A 17,386-nucleotide genomic window follows, 5' to 3' on the forward strand; every position below is an offset into this window, starting at 1 on the left:
TATTTAGCTTGCTGTGGACTTCAGTATAATATACTGGGATGGAGAGCAAGATTGATAGTAATCTGGGCTGTGTGGGTGGAGGTTACTGGGTGCACCTGGAGGGACTGCTGCTGGGATCAGGATCAGGTGGGATGGCCCTGAGAGGGGCAAGGGTGAGCAGGCATTGCTTGGTGCAGGGTGTATGGTTCAAGTAACCTTCCTTGGGGTGCCACCAGAGTGGTAAATCAGTACTAAAAGAAGCTCAAAGAAGCAGGAATACTGTGCAAAGGAAAGGCTTTAAATGTTTTCTATGCAAGAAGCATACAGAGAAAAAAGTAATTTTCCTATCTGGCATTAAAGGTTCTGAGTCAATAATGACTTTATTATTTTCCTGATTTCTTTTGACCATTGTGAAGGACCATGGCAGCTCTGGACAGCTTACTACCAGTGGTAAGTGTGGCCTTTGAAGGGGAATACCTTATAAAGCACTTAGAGGGTACAAATAACTGAAGTTGGGGTAGCCTGCTTTGTTGATGGTATGGCTAACAAGAGCTTTTAAAGTAGCTTAAAAAAAAATAGGGTTCTTAAAGTATGTTACTTAGTAGTGAAAGCATAGCTTCAGAATGGAGAGATCAGAAATATGTTTTTTGAAGTTAATGCACTTCAGGCATTTAGAACAGACTCTTTGCACGTCCTGTGTAATTCATATCTGTTTAAGTTGTGCCACATACATTGCTGCAAAATACTGGTTATGTTTTACATGTACAAATAAAACTAACTTTACACTGTGCATAACTGAATTTAAAATACTCCTATCAATTAGGAAAGAAGCTTCTTAAAAACAATGAGAACTTACGGAGTAAACTTTGTCTTAGGCTTTTGTATTTACGAGTAAATGTAATCCAAAGAGAAAACAAAATGGGGAAAACTGTAAAAGTACCATAAATTTAACAGTTCCAGTATTATATACTCTACTAAAGCTATTTTTTTTAAAGCTTACTTTTTCTGGCTAAACTACTTTGGTTTGATATTAATCAACTATTGGTAGAAATTAGATTGTTTTAAAAAGTTTGTTGCTAAAGGTCTTTGAAGCTCAGAATGTTGTTGTGGTCAGGTCTAGAAATGCACAAGTTAAAGCACCTGCAGCTGAATTCTGCTGCTCCCTTGAATAATGCCACTGCTGCAGAGGGAATATCTTACAAATTATGGTATGGAATCTTGATTGCAGAGGTTTGGTGCCCAACTATGCTGTCTTGTACATGTTAAAAATTTTAAGTTTTCCTACTTTTAGCTAAATTGCTATAGAATTTTGTGTCCCATGCAAACACCACGTATCCACCTGCCTTATATTCTCACCAGGCAACAGAAATTGTTTTCTAGTAGTGAGGGTGAGATGGCTCAAAAGCAGTCACTGTATGATTCAAAAATAGCAGGGCTTAAGACTTTTTTTTTCTTTTTCTGGCTAACTTTAATTACAGAGATGGTACCAACAGCCATCAATTGGTTTACTCTTCAGTTGTACAAATTATTACTGTAGCTAGGAGTAATGTAATGATTAAGTTCACAAGCTTTGTTTGTTTCATTTTTGGTTTTGTTATTCTTATTTACCTGAGGGTTGTGTAGTAATTAACAGAGATGCTTACATGTAATTTATCAATGACAAGTTGCCTTTGTTTACCTAGATGAAATTATGATGACAGGAAATCATATATGGGAGGTCTCAGAGCTGTCATAGACTTCTTCAGGCTCAAAGTATAATTGATCATGCAAAGAATGTTGCAAAAATTTGGGGGAAAAGCGTTAAAGTGTTCTTTAAACTTCACTGCACACTCGTTTCACTTCTTTCATAACCTATGCAGCGTTCTTAGAGGTGTTAGTTTGCAGTGCTACATTTTGGTGGGTGCTTCTGCTGGTAACTTAATGAGAACAAACTTCAGGAAGTGTTTTGACAAGTACCTGTTGTCTGAGCATGGACAAAGAAAAGTTGAGAAGGTAGAACCTGCACAAGGTCTCTGTTTCAGTGCAAAAGCAAGGAGGGATAGGGGAGGAGAGTCGTACACGTCTGAATTTGTGTTACTCACATGTTTCGCTCATTGGTACCAACTGGTAAGAAAGTTTCTAGACTTCTTGGCAGAAAATATGAGTCATTACCTCACCCTGCACTTTTGGGCTCTACTCAGTGTTCCACAGGGTGTTGGGGTATTGTAGTTTCTTGCGGTGGTAAGCTCTTAGTGTCTCCTCAGCAGCACAAAATACAAATGTGAAAGGTGTGAAGCATTGCTCCTGCCAAGCTGTTAACTGCTGCTGCTGCCTCTCTGCACTGTAAACAAACATAAATACGGACTGCATAGAGATACTAAGCAATGAACACTGGCCAGTCCAGTTCCTGGCTGATATGTACACTGTTGACTCACTGTGGGCATTGCATTGTTTCTGATCAGGCTTGACATTTAAAATGCACTATAAAGCCTCTTTACAAGTTAAATCTTGTTTTTCTTTGTATTCGTTTTAACTAATTCGTCTAATAATTCAGGTATGATTAAACTATGAGTAGTGCAAGTAGCTCCTTCCTGGTTCTTGACTGAAATCAGACCAAATGGCAATTAATTATACTGAGAGAAAGATAGGTGGGCTGAGGAGCAGCATCCACCTTCAGCCCTGCCTATGGGGTGAGCTGCAACAGTGCTGTTCTGTAATTTCTAGTGAGCTAAATAAGCATGTCAAATGAAAGATGCTGCTGCTGGTAATGGTTTTCTTTCTGAGAGCTTGCCTTCAGAGCACTTCACAAACACTAATTAAAGAACCACTGGAAAAGGCTTTGCCTACCCATGGATCTATGTGTTGTGTCTGCTTTCTGTGGATAAGAAAATCATTGCAGAAGGAACGTCTTCCTGCAGGGGAAATCAGTATAGAACTGAGATTATTGATCAGGGCTTTGTTCCCAGGACTGTGCTCAGATGTCTTATACAGGGATGGTTGGCTCTCTATTTCACAAACTTTTTCTGAATCTTATAATGGACTGGGTTTTGGAAGTAAAATGGTTAGGGGTTTTTTTTTGTTGTTGTTGTTGGTTTTGTTTGGTTTTTTTAAACTTCAAGTAGCATAATGCCACTCTCTAACTGCTTTTGTAATCATCATTGCCTGTCATTTCCCTCTGGTATAAGAAGTGAATTTATGGTTATGCGTCAAGTTATCGTGTATTTCTTTCTGTGCTGTTGTTTCAACTTCTTGGTATCATAATAAATGTTGAACATTGTGTCTTCCACTATTTAATCACCTCTTGCATGGCCCAGCTCCTTTCGCATTAATTTAATGAATAAGATGGAGTAGAAAGTTTTCAAAATTTTGAGGCTAATTTAACAGTCTCAGTATGTGAGTGATCAAAATTTGCTGCTTTAGAGCCTTCATCTTCATGTGTAATTCCGACTTCTGCTGAAATGATCTTTGCAAAGGATTTTGGAGTCACTTTAGGAGTAGGTATAACTAGAAAAAAAAAAAAAATTGGTCTTTCATTGTGCAGCCTAATTAATGCTCTGATTAATGGTGTATGTGTTTTCTATCAGTTATAATCACGTATTACTGTGGAAACACTTTTTTTTTTTTAACTAGGATTCTCTTTGTGTAAACATCTCAATCCTAAGAACTTGATACTGCCAATGTCTTGGCTGTACAAGTGACCTTAGCAAGGTATGCCACAGATTAAATGGAGTCTGAATTTATAGAGTTTACTGTGCACATAATAGGCACACGATGCAACCTGTTGTCCAATGGTGCCATCAGACAGAAACCGTGTTTTGAACAATCCTAAATTGTAGAGTAAACATGGGTACCTGGTCTGGTGGAAAAGGTGAAGAAGTCTGCATGTTTGAGAAGGGGGGTGTGAAATCTTAACTGACTGAGGAAAGGAAAGTAGGATATATAGAAAGGGAAATGAGAAGCCATTACTAGAAAGCAAGAGGGAAGAAGAAGATAAAAATGTGAACAGAAAATCACCATGAATATACGGAAAAACTACAAGAAAGCTGTGGGGAAATAATTATAAATATATAGATATATAGATATGTCCTGAAATAAAAGATGACTAAGTCAAAATCATATTCTCAGAAGTTACAAAATGGTAATGATCCTTGTGCTTGATCAACCCCACTTGTGTATAGTCTTTAATTACAATTACATATGACTGATTATTCAAAAGTAACCAGTTAGCCTCTAGATTAGTGAATTTTATTTAATCAAACTGCATTAAACACTTTTTATTCTGTTCTATTACTAAGGGCTTAAATTTTCTCACCTGACCTGGCAATCTAAAGGTAAAACTAAAGTAGTTCTATTATCAAGGTATTTAGAAATAGTTTCAGATGCCAGCATGTCTTTAGAGAGAGCACACTACTCCCTCGGACACTTGACTGCATTTCTTCTTACTGAAAATAAGGATATTAGGTAATTTCCTCACCAGCAGAAGATTAAAAAACATCAGAAAGGTCCTTGAACTGTTCGCTTTTGCCACTTTTCAGGAACAGGAAAAAAACCCAGACACTACTTTATTTTCAAGCGATCATCAACTCTGGCCTTTCTGGCATAGCTGTGCATGAGGTTGACTTTTCGGAATAGCAACATTCCACTAACAGAAGTTTTTATTGCAAAAAGAAGGCAGATATTCAGGTGACTTGATGGGGATGGGAAGCAAACTGTTTTTCAATGGTCATGGCCGGTAACGTTCTCTTGCAATTCCATTTAGTCCTGTCAAAAATTTTTCTTCCTTCCCCTCTCTGATTGGTAATAAAACAAATTGGTCCTTCATATCTTCTTCCTGCAACCCAGGTTTTTCCAAAACTTATGTGTTCAGTAGGTTTTAACCACTGCTGTGGGTGGTACTTTCATGGAGAAGTTATTGAAGGAAGTCATGTTGATGTGCCAGGAGACTAAATAAATGAAATTCTTAATGGCTGATGCCATAGGTGCAGAAAACAGGATTGCATGCTAATGCTGGAACTTTGACTTATAGGCAGAAATTATGTGGATCCATAGCCAAGAAAATCATCTTACTATGTGTTGTGTGCAACTAAAGCACAATGAATAAGCACCAGGCCCAGAAGAGTTGATTATAATGATTTTTACTATTTGGTGGCATTTCATTTATGATGAAGTTGTGGACTCCAGTGTTTTGGAAATGCAGCTGCAGCAGCTGTTGGTTTTCATAGCTGCTGTAGAAGTTCTAGCTGGCAGAAACAGTCTTTTATGAATTGCTGTTGCAGTTCAGGTTGCCAAAGTAACTTGTTAGGTACATTTGGATACAGCCTGTTTTGAATTGACCCAATGCAATTTGGGAGGATTATTTATTTATTTAAATAACAGAAGGAGAACTCGAAAGATGTTAAGATTTGGGTTGTGTAATAGGAACAGTCATATTGTTTCACACCAAAAGTTCCTTTAGATTTGTTAATATGAAGTATCATAAAGTGATTTCATTAATCTGCAGTTTTTGTACGTAGCACCGAGACACCAGGTATTAGAGGCCTGCAAGTAGGTTCTTTGCTTAGATTAAAGACCCCTGATATTAGAAGTATTGTCCTTTTCTTTATAACATACGTGTAATGTGTGAAAAAGAGCTTATATATCATAAAGCGTCTCTGTCATAGGCCACTGTTCTCCTTTGGCTTCTTCTAAGACTGTGTTTATTTAGCCCACCAAGCACAGAAGGATGGAGCTCAAGTGCTGTATTTTAGAAAAAGACATACTGTGCACAGGATGACTTTGGCTGTGCACTGAGGTGCTGTTTTACATGGTTATGGTGGTTGAAAACTGAGTTAAGCAGTGAGTCCATAGGTCCTGCTGAACCCCCAAACCCTGTGAAAGGGCCTTGTGTGGCTCTGGGCTGATGTGGAGGTGTGCTTTCTGAGCACCACTAGTGCTCAGCATCTCTATGCTTTCAACTGGGAGAGGGAGGTGCTCACTGCTGACCCTGTCACAAGCAAAGATTTGGCAAACTCCAACACCCATTAACTCCTCACAGCTGTCTGAAATCTTTCAATATGTTTGCTTCTTACCGCAGGTTAAGTCTTGTAAAGCAGACTGCAAGACAAATTCCCTGGAGGAAAATCCCTCCCTGCAGGTAGCTATTACAAGCCTCCTGTGGCTGGCTTGCTGTGTGCAGATGGTGGGTCTCTGCTGAGCCATGTGGTGCCAGCAGCTCCCCTCACGCCACACTGTGATTTGCTCCCAGCCCCTGGGAAGCCACTGTTTGGCTGGCAGCCCCACAGGAGAGAAAGAGAGCTGTGTGCACTGTTATCAGCTCAAGAAACCTTTTGAACTTCTGTCTTTATCCGTGCCTGTTACAGCAGCTTGTTCTCACTTGTGTTGTCCTAGTGCCGCCTTGCCTCTTTCCAATACCTTTTATCAGATTCAATGAAGGGGAGCTGTGAGTCAGGATGACTCCTGCAGTAACCAGGCATGGAAACAGCTTGGTGGATCTTACCCACTCTCAGCAGCACCTGCTTCCAGAGCTGTCCCTTCTTTTTAACAGTGTACCTCTCTTGGCTTTAGGGCCTGTGGGGAGGAAGGATGGAAACCTGCCTGGAGGTGCAGTGATGGCAGTAGCTCTCCTCCACAAGGATCCCTTGCAGAGGAGGCCCTTGCTTCACATGGAAAAGGAGGCAAACTCTCAGCCTTTCAGATTATCCTCTTTGTGCCCATGCCAAGGCCAGAGTAAGACACCTGCCACTGAAGCCATGGAGCTCCTGTTCTGCTCTTGAGTTTTTCAATCTGCTTTTCTGGGGGCGATCCCCAAAGCCATGCATCCTGAGCTGTGCTTCGAGTGTTGGCAGGCTGGCTGTTGCTGAAGCCCCTTTAATGGCAAGCCAACATTTTAGCTGCTTTGTTAAGGCTTTTGTTAGTAGCGTGCTGACCTGCATTTGCAATCTGAGTTGCAAATCCTGACAAAGTCTAGACACCAGGACCGTGACGTTTCCTTCCAACAGCTGTTGGTAGGAACTTTTTTTATATTAGTTTTTCCTGTGTGCAATCAGTGATTGCCTAGCAGTAAAATATAATAGCTCTCTAATGGCCTTTGTCTGCTGCTGTGCTGTTGCTCACTATGAATGAGGCACTCAGGAAAGAGAACATGGCTTCTGGATGGGAATTTATTATAGAGGGGGAGTTGGCATTTTAAAAAAAGCTGGTTTGGTCTGTTCTATGAGGTGAAGAGGAAACACTTTCTCAGGCTGCCAGGGTTTCTTCTGAAGAGGAGCCCTTTGAAACAGCCTGGCAAGCTCTTTGCCCAGGCACAGGGGCATCTGTCCTCTTGGCCAGGCTGGCACGAGGAGGGCTGCTCTTTTGTGGGTTTTGCCCCAGGAAAGACGCCTGGCTCTGCTTATGCTGATGGAGGTAATCACAGTTTAGCATTGTGGCAGGCCAGGACCCAAATAGTTCAATATCCTGTCACCAGCATTCCTGCCTCTCCAGTCTGAATACAGGAGAGGTCTCATATATGTAAGCAGTGCCACTTGGGGAAGCACTCCTTTACCCATTGAATACAGCCTAGCCAGGGTTTTACTTGTGTGGGCAGTCTGCAGATCAGCTCTGTGCCCAGGCAAATGTCCTCTGACCCTGGGCAATCTCTCAGCCTTCTGACACTTCTCCATTCACATCCTCCTAGTAAAACGTGTTACGTGTCTTAAAACACTGCTACGAAGGCGGCTGAAATACCTCAGTGTCTGGAAAATTCTGCTGTGGTCGGATTGGAGAACTCGGTCTGGGCTCCTCAGTGCACTGCAGAATCACTACCAACGAATCTACAGGACCCCCTGTGGTGAGACTTAAATGTAATGAGAGCACTGACAGCTTGATGTAAACAAGTTAAAAATTAGCAACAAAAGACAGTTTACTACTAAGGTCCTTTAAAACGTCAAGCTATATGGGAGGAACCCCCACGGAAATACAGTGCTGAAAGTTAACGGCATTGAGTAGCAGATTTAAAGAAAATATGCTGTTTTATTGAAAAAAGAATTGAGTTACACTGTGCACATTAATTTTAAATCCACCGTTTTACTTGGATTTAAGCTTAACCAGCTTGCTACAGCTTTCTTTTTTTCTCCCTCTTCCACATAGCTAGAGCAGCCCTGAAAAACCAAGGATCTTATATGTAATAAAATGAATGATTCAACTGCTCCTGTAACTAGGAAAGCTGTTGGAGATGAACCTTTCATGTAACACCTATGACTCTCTGAGTTCTCTCATATATCTGTCAATGTATTATCTGACTAATAAAGTAATGGTTTCAAAAAGAGGCTGTCAAAAAAATGTTCTTAAGAACATTATTTGCTATCTCTTATATTGGTATGAGGGTCCTCCCTAATGCTGTCACTCCCACTCCTTGCTACTCTCTTCAGAAAGCAGTTAATCAGGCTAAACATTTTTGGGAGATAAAGTTTAGCCAGTACTATAATCCAGTGGTTCTTGCTGTCTGGAGTTCATTTACCTTAGAGCAAAGCATGTGTTTTTCTGGAGTTAAATGACTTGGTACCTCTAGGGTATGCCATATATCTCTGAACACAGTCGGGAGGGTGTTCTTGGCAGCAATCTGTGTCCATAGCAAGGAAAGGTCAGCTACTCCTGCAGCAGACTGACAGAAGGTGCAGCCTTCTTGGCCTCTACAAACAGAGACAAGTTCTGCCTGGTTTTGGGAAAGGACTATGTTGGCAGCAGCTCTCAGATATTCCAGTTGTGTCTGCTCTTGGTCCCAGTTTAATTCATAATTCAAAACTCCTTCCCCTCCCACTCATGTTCCTAAGTCACCACCTCCTTTGAGTATTGCTGATGGTGGAGCTGTTATTCTAGGGTCAAATATACTGTTCTCTTTGGTCCCATTAGCTCATCTCCTTGTGAGTTCAGCTAACAGTGGATGTCAGCCTGTCTCTCTCACCTAGGTCAGCCCTCTTGACCCTTTCCTTTACTAGGAATTTCTGCCTCCTGAAGCAGAGAGACTGAGAACCGCAGCAGACATGAATCTTTGCGTGAGCGTCTTCCTTCTGTTCCATTTCTGTGCTAAGACTTTCACACTGTGCCGTCAGCAGTGCTTCATTAAGACACTAGAGGAGAAACAAGAGGAATTAGAAGGAAACATAATGATGTCAGCAAGCTGCACACACACACACACACAAACACACACACACACACACACACACACACACACCCCTCCCGATGAAATTCAGTGGAATAAATGCAATTGTTTGAACTTGCAGGCAAAGTACTGATTGCGGACTTTTTTTACAGGAGGCTCAGAGAGGTACAAGTGTGAGCAGATGAATTTAAGCTCTTGCTTCCTGTCCTAGGAATAAATTCTGGTCTGATGGGAGAGAGGAAGATGCACATGGAATATCAAGTTACACATCATGATCTCGCTTTGAACTCCGTATTTAGTGGTGGTCAGCTCAATCTAAGAGGGCACAATGACAGCACTGAAATAAAGTATGGGCTGCAACAAGGGCCTGATACTGAAGTGTCTTTTTACTGAACCCACTCAATGCCAGCTTGCTCTTAAGCAATCCTGAATTATAAATGTGCTTCACTTTCAGAGGTTAATTTTTATTGTTCAAGAGGAGAAATCTGTGGCTTTGGGAAGGGTCAGGAAGGAGGCAGTGTGATATCAGGGAACCAACCAGACTGCTGCAAGGTAGGAGTAGAGAATTGCCTTAAGCTCTGTCAAACTTGCTCCTTTGAAATGCAAATAACACCAGTGATCAAAGAACTACAGAGGTGATTTTAATGATCTCTCCAGTTGCTTCTCAAGCAGACTGATCTAAAAAATTCTAATTTTCCATTGTACTATTTGTACTTGGGTTCCTTCTTGTGAGTGTTAAGTGGTATTTTCCTTCCACTATCCGCTTTTCCTGCTGATCTTTTTTGATGTAAAATTATTTCTCTAGTCCAACCCAGAGATAAAGCATTAAAGCAGAAGTAGTGATGAGCAGTCGATATTTGAGCAAAAATTTGCTCACCAGAGAGTATGCTCACCGAGATGGCGTTAGAGCCAAAGGAAGGCTTCCAAAAATATGAAGCTTCCACGTAGGAAGAACTAGACAAGTATTAATATTTCTGTAATATCATCAGAAGACATTCACCAGGTAGTCAATACTCCTTTCCACTTGTATTACCGGGGCTCTCAGAAGATGCTGTAGCTCTTAATTCCTTATGAGACCCTACATCAAAGGGCAAAGCAGCGTATCTAACTTGAGATGTGTGATTGAAGGGGAATTGTCCCAAAACTCAGTCTTTTAAACTTAAAATATCCAGAGTCTGATGACTGAAAATCACAGCCCATCTCCATAGTCAGATTTTGGTGATGGTCCTTTCAACTTTGTAAAAGTGAGCATTTGTGAGGCTTTGGATATAGAGCATGAATGGTGAGAGACATCCTGCTCAGAGGGAGGTACTGGCACAGCCCTCTGCAGTCCAGGAGAGCTGAGGGCTTCACTTAAGGTCATTGTTTATAGCATCACAGGATGATTTGGTTTATTCATCCATAAATTTCCATCCTGACCACATTCAGGTCCATGAAAAGCAGTTCTGGAAAAAACACACTCTATTCATGTGTTAATCACATGATTGGTGTTCCAAGCTCATGTGTATAGATGCCCACTGCCCCTTTTGTGAGTTTTCTGGAGTTCTTGACCCAGCCACAGCTCAAGCTTTATCTCCTTTGGAGCCTGTTCCACACCATTGCTAGTTTGGATAAGGGGGTTGTGTGCATCCATCCTATACTTACTTGGTGCCCCAATTACAATTTGATGTACCCTTGTGCTTGGCAAATTAAGGGAAATAATTGGTAGCTGGAGCCATTTGCCCTTTGCATTATGCTATTGGAATTGCAGGAAAACACAAAGCTGCACAGGTATAGCTGCACTGCTACTGAACCAAAAACCTCATAGCCTGCAGAGGCAGAAACCAGCTCAGCTTCCTGCCAGGACACTTCAGTTCCAGCACTGCTGTTGCCTTCTTCTGTCTCTCAGGACAGCTGGAACTTGGCAGCTCAGCCTGTGGACTTTCCAAAGCCTTTTTACTGGGGAAACAACTCCTTTGTTGTCCTTCAAAAGCTGTCGACTGTCCAACTTTTTGTTTCCGCACCTGGGTTGGCATAGAAAGATGCCTGGCTTTTATCTGCCTATCTGTGCTTTTTTTGCAAACAGGTCTCTTAAACCTGGGGTCCATTGACATTCCTGTGTTGGCACTGACAAGGACATCCTTATATACTCTGAAAGATTGCTGGCGGAAGGATCAAAGGACCTTTGTTACTTTTTTGTGTGTGTGTGTGTTTGTGTTTTAAAGCCAATAGATACTCTCATGAAATACTGTAAGGCAGCTTATGACATAACAGATGCTAGAGATATGCTGGAAATTATGGTGTTTTGTCCTCTTCACATTTAATCTACCAGCAGCCACCTTCCTTTAGCAAGGAATGAAGTGGTGCTGTCACTAAAATTAATGAAAAAAAAATTTAAATAAACTGTTGGTGCGTTTATGAACTTGCTTGCAAACTAGTACGACAGAGCTGATATGTAATATCTTATTGCGGAAGTGACATCTATGGTAACTTTTTAGAGCTTGATCGTATGTTTTGTGGAAATATATCATAGAAATTAGTAATATAGTAAATTCAAAAAAAAAAAAAAGTTATGTCCAAACAGATTGAACATGTGTGCTAATGATTTACCCCACACCTTGACAGCACTTAGAGTTCCGTAATGCAGAACTTCTGTTGTTCAGGTTGGTCAGTGTGTTTTGTTCAGGGCCCTTAATTTCCCCACTTCAATAGCTCCCATTTTGGACAGCACTTAATAGTGATGGTTATTAATGCTCTTGGCAGCTCCTTTTTGAATGCCAAACGGGCAGTGTTCACTTCATGGTTTTCCCTTGCATATTTTTTTCCTCTCTCACATTCCTTGGGAATAGTGAAAGGTACATTTAGACAGTAAAAAAAAAAAAAAAAAGTACTTCCTTTAATATTTAAGATATGACGCTTCATTGAAGAACAAAGCAGGAAGAATAATACAGGGTTTCTACGTTCAAATAGGCATGTAGATAAATAGACCAGGTATGTTTCCTTCCAAATACAATAATATGGACAGGTCATGCCTAGAACATGAGATTTTTAATGATGGAGGAAAAAAAACATAATTATGTTTTCAGAGTTTGTTATGCTGTGGAAGTGGCAAAGCTAAAATCAGTGAATTTAAATGTGAATCATGTATTTTGGGAATAAGATATTGTGTAAAAGTCTCGTGTGAAGATGGCAGATCTTATGACTGCATAAAGTGTTTAAACATTTGATTCATCTTTGCTGACAGCACAACTTCTCTGAAGAAAACAACCATAGCTAAATTGTCAGTACTGCCCAGGCACAAGGCATTTGCCTTTTGGGAGCCAGCCAGAGCTTGAAATCTTATTCCAGAAAGGTTTCAGGACTTCAGGAACACCATTAGTTTGGATAGCACCTGGTTTCAATCACCAAGCATTCTTGAAATGTACTTTGTTTCTGAGTGGGTTTTTTTGTTCATTTAAAATGCAGTTGTGTTGAGAGATTTTGAGATGCTATTGCAAGTACCTATGCTGCTGTTTAGAAGTCAAGAGTCTTCAGGCAGTTTTCTTTAGGATCACACGGAATGTCTGTATTTATGAATTCATTTTCCATGATCCATTAGAGGAGTGGTGGTGCATCTTAATTCCTTGGCAATAACTTCCATAAGATACTTTGCTAATAGCCTGAGCCAAACTTCTGTCTTTGTTAAACTTGTTTGAAGAAGAAAATAAGAAATTTAATGAAGAGGTGGAAAATCTTGGGGTTTCTCTGAAAAGCGTTGGAAAGTGAAAGGATGACTCCTAGTACAATGGTTAGATAAAAACTTCCAAATTATTAGAGGAGTCCTAAGGGTGTGAAATTCAAACACTTATGTCGCAGTGTCCCTCACGCCTAGCAGACGTTGACCACAGGCTAGCTCAGCTCTGCACTGCGGCAACGTGGATCGGTTGGGGTTACAGGCTGGGCGAGTAACCTCCTCCCGGTGGGTTCCTGGTTCCCCACAGTGGCAGGTGGACCAGATGGCATCACGACTAAGGTGGCAGAAAAAGGGTCGACTCTCTTTGAGCAGGATAAAAGGTAGTTTATTAAGGGGAGTCTGGCAAGGAGCTCCGCCTCTGACCCTTGCTGCCCCGAGAGAACCCGGGTCAAAGCTGAGCAGAGACTTATAAACGGGGGAGGATCGAGGGGTGGTGACAACAGGTCAGCCAATAAGGGAACATGGGGCTGTAAGAGTGGGTGTCAACTTCTGAACAAGGAATGAATCACAAGAGGGGAGGAGAGGATTCCCCGGGCACCAGCCTATCACTTGACGCCTCTCCTGGATCTTTCCAGAATCCAGGGAAGGGTCTCGAAGTGACAGACAGGGCGACCAAGAGGAGAGAGGGGGGATTGACAGGGGAGGAATGATTGACATAAAATGTCTGGTTATATAACAAACTCATAGGGGGGAAATCATTACAGAACACAGGGGGGGACACAGTGGAATAAACCATTACAAAAAACTTATAAAACTTACAAAAATAACTTAATAAAACAACTCTTGCACCACTACACACTTACATATCTCCTTAACAACTGCAAGAATCACTGAAAAGATGAGGCAATAGGAAATACAGCACTTAGTCTGGCATCTCCTCTTTTGACCTCCTCCTGTTAAAAGACATCTTTCCCAATTAAATAGACTCATATTAGGGCCATACTTGCCAGCCTTTTAGTGCCTAAAGGGGGCTGACAAGAAAGCTGGAGAGGGATGTTTTTACTAGGACATGTAGTGGCAAGACCCTGTCTGCACCCTCTTCCTCAGTTTGATTACTTGACCATTTTCTTTTTGATCATTTAATCTCAAATTTAAGAAAGCACTGTAAAATATTCTAGAAGTTGCCCATATGGTGGAGAGTTGAGTCATGGAGACCCTAAATAAGGAGCTGATTAACAATTTAACAGTTGTTTAACAAATCTGGCTGCTCCTTTCTTTGCTCATTGTACACCGCAGAATTTAAAACACATTGGTGAGCATTATGTTGTGATGTATTTTTTGCCAAAAGACACTAAGGTCTGGGTTATCTTGGCATGTGTGCTGAAATAAGAGAGATAAGAGATGCTGAGGTTATCCTCTGACAAAACCTGCCAATCAAAATTTCCAGCAGAGAATAAAGAAGAAATGATGACGCTGATTTTCATAGATCATATTTTTGTGTCGCTGCATTCCAGATTTTCAGGACTGTGCTGTGGGCAGTCTGCAGCAGAAGAGTGTGCTCCTCCTTCTCTCTGCTCCTAAGTATCTTCCCCATTCTTGCACAGGACCCGGCTTGTCCCCCTGCAGCAGGTCAGGCTGAGCTCTGCTGAGTGAACAGTAAGACCGCCTCTCTGTAATGTTTGTTGTCTTCATTAGGAGTAGAGATGTTTCATAGTAGGCAGCAGGTGCACCTCATTCTATCAACTCCAAGTAAGGTGCATTGCTTCAGGTGAGGCAACTCAAAAGTTGGTGACTTTGGAAATCTAAAATACTAGTGTTCAGGTGAATGAATATTAATTCCCCAAGCACAGCACATACTGCATATTGCTTACAGAAGTAAAGGGCAACCTCTCCACTTTCAGTATTTCCTCACTGAACTCAAGGAGAAAAGAATACTAAAGGAATAGCCACTGCTGTTGCCATGGCATTAGGAATTAATACCAATTCATATTTTCATTATGTTCTTACCACTCTCTAATGTCCCCCAAGGAAATCTTGACAATGACAGAGTGAGAGAGGGAGCAGGAAAGACTAGAAGACAAGATACATTGGCTTGGATCTGAGTGAGAGGGAGAAACCAAGGCTAATGACAAAGTTGAGGCAGGGGTAGCTGAGGAATATCATCAGCAGAAAATGTGAACAAAAATAACAGAGAAATTACATTCTGTCCCTTTTTATGCCTACACAATTGGAACTGCCATAAAATTGATGTCCAGAGCAGGGAGAAGACTTGGAGAACTCTATAGTGGGCCAATGAACCAAAGGGGACTACTGAATAACAAACAGCAACCCAAATCCCCTCATTACATAGCAGATCATTTCCTTAGAAGAAAAACAAGCTTAATATAAATACAAAAGGACTGAAAAAAAAACCCTCAAAAATATCCACAAAGATGAGACAGCAATTTCATGACAGAAAAAGAAACTGAAGTAAATGTTCTGGGTCCCAGATGCAGGAGGAGTATTTTAGATCTTGATTACCTGGTGGCTTGAATTTACAGCCTTTCCATTCCAGAAGCTTTATTAGAGAAGCAAAGGTCTTGGTCTTTTTGTCTTGGAGACTGTGGGGAAGGACTGCACAGCCTTGCTGCACTGCCCTGCCTGTCTCCTGCGAACTGTGGAACATGCCCTTTACAGTACCTTCCAAGAAACCAGAAATTAACTTTTGATAACTTCAATTTGTACTTGTAAGAAGGGTATATTCATCTATGATAAAGGCTTCCTATAGAATTCTATCAAGAAAGGTCGTATTGATTTTTTTTTTCTCCAGCAAACCCCCCTATACCTGATTAATTTTGTATTTACCCTTAAGTGTTTTTCTCTCTGCGCCAGCATACGTTTCTTACCACAAGGTAATAAAGAAAAGCAAACTATCATGTTATTTTCACTGCGGCTTTAAAAAAAACCAAAAAAGTATCTTTAAAATACAAGATGATGTAATTTCAACCCAACTATAATTTCTCTGCTTTGTGGTAGGCAGTTCTCGGTAAAAGCAGTTTCCAGTTACTATGGAAACGTGTTTGTACACATGCACTCACCTGCGCACATGAAGAGGCTAAAAAGTGCCATCTGTTGGAAATGATGTATAAGTCTGTCCCTGTGGCTCAAAGGAGACCTGTACGGCTCCTGGAGTACAAGGACAACACTCTGTATTAAAGATAATACTGTAACAACAACAAATGTGCACAAATTGACTGCACTTAGTCAGAAGCCGTCTTCTCACATTAAAACAGTTTGATTTGATGCCCAGGGTGAATTCAGCAACAATTTGCAGCAGGTTTAGAACAGAGACAGAACGATTTCCTGGTGTGATTGACTGCAGCAGCAAAGAGTTGGTTGCCCTCTGCCAGCTTCCCTTTGACTCTTTACATGCATGATATCTTCAAAGGTATTTTTGCTTGGCCTTGCATTTTTTGTTTTTCCTATGCTGTCACAGGCCACAATATCCAAAGTACTCCTGCTTGCTGCCAGTAGCCGCCTGACTGACAATTTGTGCAACTGGAGTAGCGGCCAATAGCTGACTGTCCACCCGCAACTATGAGCTCAAGGAGCCCTGCAGAAGGGGCTTATCTGCCTTGAGGATTGACAAAAGTGTCAGAGACCCAAAAGAACCGATTTCAAATATACAGGGTAAAGCTTTAACAGGAGAACGTGGAAAGGAGCATGAGTAGGGTGAGACAGGCAAGCAGGAGACATCTTCAGGGACATCTTCAGGTATAAAATTGTGTAATGAAATAGTGTAAGTCCTAAATTCATCATATGGAAAACTGTTTACCTTGCTAACAAGGTCAAGAGCTTACAAGATCTACCAGTCCTAGAGCTTGTGAAATCCTGAAGCACATGTAATTGTGGAGGTAGAAATGCCTAGGTAGTTAGAGGTATATAAATTCTACTGAAGATGCGATGTGCAAGACCAGATACAGACGGGTTTTTTGTGAGGCACATAACAATATGATTTCTTTTGTATTATTTTATGTACCTAGTTATTTAGAGTATGTCAGAGCACTGTTTGTTTTTTTATTTGTTTTATATTCTATATTAATAGGTGGAACAGTCTTTACTTAGTGGGAAAATTAGGTCTGAATGATGCTGTATTTTGTGATGAGATGGGCCTTTTGGTCAGTCACTCTCCTGGTTTCTCCTGGTTGGTGTATGAACTGGAGGGAGATAGCCAAGAGATGCTGATTGTGGCCCAGGAACAAGCCGGCCATTGGTCAGTGGGTGGTGAGAAATTGTATTGGGCATTACTAGTGTTTCTTGGATCTTGTTCCTCTTTTTCCCCCCTTACTAATATTACTTATTTATTACTTTATTTCAATTATTTAATTGTTCTTATCTCAGTCCATGGGTTTCACCTTTTATCTGCTTCTTCTGCCCAGCCACTGGCAATGAGGAGTGAGGAAACAGCTGTGTGGTGCTTAGTTGAGGGCTGGGGTTGAACCACAACAGACACAATGCTGAGGTGAATTTTATGTCTGTAGAAACCAGATCAGATTGAACTAGGTTGCTAATATTTTCTCACTTAATGAGAATTGAATGCAATTTGGACAGCTAAAAGAGTAATTACACTGTAATTATCAATTGTCAATGCAATTATG

The 17,386-nt window shown here is 41.0% G+C and overlaps 1 protein-coding gene and 1 long non-coding RNA gene across 2 annotated transcripts in view; one reads left to right on the forward strand and one right to left on the reverse strand.

The window, feature by feature from the left end:
• Nucleotides 1-233: 233 nt before the first annotated feature.
• LOC120752770 (uncharacterized) lies at nt 234-11,321 on the forward strand. Its single transcript, XR_005700809.1, has 3 exons — nt 234-429; nt 9,552-9,649; nt 11,163-11,321. It is a non-coding gene; the product is annotated as an uncharacterized LOC120752770 (long non-coding RNA).
• The window catches only part of CXXC4 (CXXC finger protein 4), a 163,974-nt gene continuing 155,586 nt past the window's right edge, over nt 8,999-17,386 (reverse strand). The window contains exon 4 of the mRNA XM_040064340.1: nt 8,999-9,065. The gene's annotated coding sequence lies outside the window, so the exon portion shown is untranslated. The remainder of the gene's footprint in view (nt 9,066-17,386) is intronic.

Source organism: Hirundo rustica, chromosome 5 (assembly GCF_015227805.2).
Source record: "Hirundo rustica isolate bHirRus1 chromosome 5, bHirRus1.pri.v3, whole genome shotgun sequence".
NCBI lineage: Eukaryota > Metazoa > Chordata > Aves > Passeriformes > Hirundinidae > Hirundo > Hirundo rustica.